The sequence below is a fragment of the Apodemus sylvaticus genome, chromosome X (genome assembly GCF_947179515.1).
Source record: "Apodemus sylvaticus chromosome X, mApoSyl1.1, whole genome shotgun sequence".
In the NCBI taxonomy this organism is placed as follows: domain Eukaryota; kingdom Metazoa; phylum Chordata; class Mammalia; order Rodentia; family Muridae; genus Apodemus; species Apodemus sylvaticus.
The window spans coordinates 80640046-80644975 of NC_067495.1; the positions used below are offsets into that span (position 1 = coordinate 80640046).

The 4930-nt window shown below is 39.7% G+C and overlaps 1 non-coding gene across 1 annotated transcript; it reads right to left on the reverse strand.

Moving 5' to 3' along the window:
• Window positions 1–792: 792 nt before the first annotated feature.
• LOC127675925 (small nucleolar RNA SNORA17) lies at window positions 793–920 on the reverse strand. Its single transcript, XR_007975601.1, has one exon. It is a non-coding gene; the product is annotated as a small nucleolar RNA SNORA17 (small nucleolar RNA).
• Window positions 921–4930: the final 4010 nt, after the last annotated feature.

Sequence of the window (4930 nt, forward strand, 5' to 3'; positions counted from 1 at the left end):
CCTTGGGTCAGGCTCACCTTCAACTCCTGCAATGTCTGGCACACTTTCCTGAGTTCTGCACCTGTCTAAGGTAGGGTACAGCTTTCCTGCTTTCTTGCCTCCAAGGCCAGATCTCCTACAATGCCAAGGTAAGGGGTAGGGGCAATTATGTACAGCCCTGATTTCAAACATGTCCCTGCCCAAACTTTGGTAGTAAAGACCCCTGCCACTGTATGGCTATGGGCCCAGATGTGGTCTCCAGTGGCTTCACAGAACAGGACCCTACCATGGTTTCAGGTGAAATCACCTGCTACTCATATCAGGCTGTTTCTCATTACCCACCAGTTTCCAGTTATGCCTCTTTTCATTGTGCCTACATTCTTCTGTTTCTCTTTTTCCTCCATTTCTATACCATTTATTTTCCACTTTCTGTGGCATCTAGAATGTCTGAGTATCTGGGGTTATCTTAGGAGTGGTCTGAGGACTGCTATGCCCTGCTTGTGCATTATAGAGCTGGGCAGAGGTCATCTTGGGCATGGTCTGCTCCCTGACAGCTGTGCTACACCAGATTGATGGTCTTCTCCGAGTAGCTCCCTGTCTTAAACTCTGTAGCACTGGTCTGTTAGTTGACACAGTTTGCTCCTTGCGTAGCCCGCCATAGTGGCTAATTGTGAAGTTCATCTGTTTTTGGCTCACTCCCAAACAGTCTGATGGTAGGATTCTTGTAGTCTTAGGCTTGCTTCCTGTCCTGGGAGCCCATCTTGCCCTGCCTTGTGCCAGATTCGTGTTCATTTAAGGCTTACTTCTTTAGAGAATGTTAGGCTACAAATTCAGATGTTCATAGGTCAGAACACTGAACACAGTCATAAACTCTTCTCTGTGGCCACCTATTGATGCACTTGTGACACAGCAGCCATAACTGCAATGCCTCTAGGAGCAGGGAGTTAAATCTTTTAACCTTGGATTCCGAGCCTTCTGAATCATAACTAATTTTTTTTTGGCTTTTCTTAGTCAATTCCTGATGGAATAAAAATAAAACCCTACAGATTGGACACTTTATTAAAATAGAAACATTTCTTACAGTTCTAGACACAGGGGAGTCAAAGATTAAAGCATTGCTCATTTTGTGGTCTGGCAAAGGTCAATTCTACACTGTTATTGTTTTCTCATTCAAATTGCACAAAAGACAGAGCAACTATATCCTCATAAATTAAAAGGAACCGAGAAAATTAAGTACAGTATACTTCCATTAAGTAATAACAAAGGCTACACTATTTCAACTTAAGAAAGTGGAGTGCTTCTGACAAAATTGCTTCTTAAATGGTCCCAGCTCATATTACTTTGAGTACTGTATTACTTAGACATTTTTGTCTCTATAGCAAAGTGCTCTAAAAAGCAATTTAAGGGAGGAAGATTTATTTTGGCATGGTTTCCAACATTTCTGTAGATAATATCTTAGCTTATATGCTTGGACAGAACATTATGCTTATGGAATCGTGTTGCACAGAGAACTCTTTAACTCCTGGAAGAAAGGAAGCATAGAGACAATGTCTGAACAAAGAGCTGCAAGAAAAGAACTCCCTCTACTCCTTTTATTTCTGTCCAGCCACTTGCATTCAGGGCAGATAATTTTGTATTAAATAATACTCTCATGGATTGTCCTCAAAAAAGAAGCAAAGGTGCTATTTTCTCATCTTCTGGCCATCGCCCAGTCAAGTCTAGTTGAGAATAATATTTCTCAGATCAAATATATGAATTTGTAATTACATACATTCACAAACCACAGCACTGGACATTGCCAGACACATGGGGTGACCAAGTAGGCAGAGATCCCCCTAAGAAGGATGGAAGGAGTTCAGTCATGCTCCTTGGGCTCCCTGGCCCGGTCACAGTTTCAGCCCCACAGCCCCTCTACAGGAGAGGTGTGTGACTATCAGTCACATAAGAGTAGCACCAAGCCATCCCACAAACACCACCAGAAGGTCTGCTGTAATCATCCATGGCTAGACGGCTTTTGTAGGCTCATCAGACCTGACTCAGCATAGGGTGACCTGGGTAACCAAGATGGTAGCACAGCAAAGAAGACTGAAGTGGAACAAGTGGCAGCAGCAGTGGCAGAAGCGACTTCCCTGCCTGTTCACCTGCTCTCCCATCTGCCAGAAATCTTGCTGGCCAAGTGTCTGCCCCATGGGCCCACCTTTAAACAACAATAGTTTCTAAATTGGGAATATGATTTCTGACCCATGGATTTTGGCCAAGTTTATAGTATGAGGCATGAATTCCCTCTTATGGAGATGGCGTTATTTCTATCAAAACAGGTATTATTTAGCCTTACAAAAATTATTGCCAATATTGCACCAGTAAACACTTCTTACCTGGAAGATAAACCAGCATAAAAGCTACAGTACTGAGTATGACCACTGATGCCTTTCTTCCAGCTGAAGTGTTTTGTGACATTTAGAGTAGTACTATGAAAGCTAATCAGCAGTGAGATAGTTCCCTGGCCAGTTCAAGACTATTTTGCTCTGTCCTACAGCTAAATTATGTGGTTTCTACAGCTTTTGAGTACTAATCTCAAGTTCTGATGGGCACACAGATGCAGTGACAATAGTCTACATTATTTTATATTATTTATTATATTATTTGGGGTACCCTAGAGTTCTCATTTACAAATAACTCCTAGGAAGGTTACTTGTGCTAGCACTAATATTTTCAACAATAATGCTGAGAAAGCTCAATTTAAACATGAAATATGAACTAATTCTTAGGTCTTATACCCCCAATAAAACTAAATTCAAATGGATCAAGGAAATCAACACAAATTCTAACTAAAGCAATTAGACAACAAAAGTGGAAGAAGGGAATACAAATTAAAAAGAAGAAAGTCAAAGTATCACTATTTGCAGATCATATGATAGTATACATAAGCACCACAAATATTCTACCAGAGTACTTCTACAGCTGATAAACATCTTCAGCAAATTAGCAGGATATAAAATTAATTCAAGCATGCAGTAGCCTTTCTTTATACAAATGATTAGCTGCCTGACAAATAAGTTAGAGAAAAAAAAAACCACCATTCAGAATAACCACAAGTAGTATAAAATATCTTGGAATAACTCTTAAGAAGCAAGTAAAAGATTTGTATGGCAAGAACTTCACATCACTGAGTAAAGAAATCAAAGACCTCAAAAGATAGAGATATGGGAGCATGATCATGGATTAGTAAGATTAACATATTGAAAATAGCCATCTTACCAAAAGCAATCTCAAGATTCAATGCAATCCTCTTCAAAATTCCAACACAATTCCTAACAGACATGGAAAGAGCAATTCTCAATTTCATATAGAAAAATAAAAAAAAAAAACAGGATAGCCAAAACAATTTTTAACAATTACAAGTCTTCTGGGGAATCACCATCTCTGATCACAAGCTGTACTGCAAAGCAACAGTGAAAGAGACTGGTAGCTAGAGAGATGACTCTGTGGTTAAGAACTCCTTTTCCAGAGTTCCTGAGTTCAACTCCCAACATCCACATGGTAGCTCATAACCATCTCTAATGGGATCCATATGCACTCTTCTGGTGTGTTGGAAGACGCCTACAATGTACTCATATACATAAAATAAATAAACCTTTTAAAAGAAAGAAAAGAAAAAGACCATATGATATTTATACAGAGACAGACAGTTCAATCAATGGAATAGAATCAAAGACCCAGAAATAAGGCCACATACCTGTGAATACTTAGTTCTTGACAAAGAACCCAAAAGCATGCAGCAAAAGAAGAAAGAATCTTCAATAAATGGTGTGGGTCTAACTGACTGTCCACATGTAGACAAATGAAAATAGATCAACACTTATTGCCGTGCATAAAACTCATGTCCAAGTGGATCCAGGACCTCAACATATAACCAGATATACTGAAAAACAAAGAAGAGAAAGTAAGAAAGATCCCTGAATTCATTGGTACATGGAGAAATTTCCAAACAGAACTCCCATGGCTGAGGCTCTATCAACATGTGATAAATGGGGCCTCATGAAAATGAAAAGCTTCTGTAAGGCAAAAGAAACCACCAATAGGAAAAATTGACAACTTACAGAATAAAAAATATAAAACCTTCATTAATCATTTAACTGATAGAGGGATAATATCCAAAATATATAAAAAACTCAAGAAGTTAAAACTCTCAAAACCAAATGTCCCAATGTGTTTGTAATCCAGACACAAAAGAATACATGTGGTATGTACTCCCGGAAAAGTGTATATTATCCCTAAACCTCAGAATACCTAGGCTACAACCCACAGAGTGTAAGAAGTATAACAATCAGAAAGTTCCAAGAGAGGATGCTTCAATCCCACTGAATTTAGGGAAGACAATCACCAGAAACAGAGGGAGAGAGGAACATGTCTGGGAAAGTTGAGGGAGAAAGGAATACTGGAATCAGTTAGGTATGGGGCCAGGGTGACAAGGGAGAAGACTAGAAGGACAGGAGAATGAATGGAAATTTGTAGTTTCAGGAGATGGGCAGTGGGAGGGGGAGCCCTCTTGAAAGTACAAGATATGAGGGAGGTGAGAGACTCTCAGAACTCAATGGTGGTGATCTTAGACAAAAAGTCCAACAAAGGGGAGAGGGAACTCTCCACCTCCAGCAGATAGAAAGTGTCTCAAGTCGTGGGATGGGGTTAGTTACCCATAGTCAATGAGGTAAAACCCCTCCAAGTACAGATTACAAAAGAAGCATCCAGGGACCAAAGCCATCCAGATGGGTGAAAGCTTGAAAGAACACAATAGCTAGAAGTCAGCATAATAAGAGATCTTCAGAGAACAGCTACCCTACTACAGCAAACCCTGAATATCCTAACAAAACCAAAGCACAAGACAATGACCTAACACCCAGTCTTTATTTTATATCTTATAAATATGATAGAGGCCTTTAAGAATGAAATG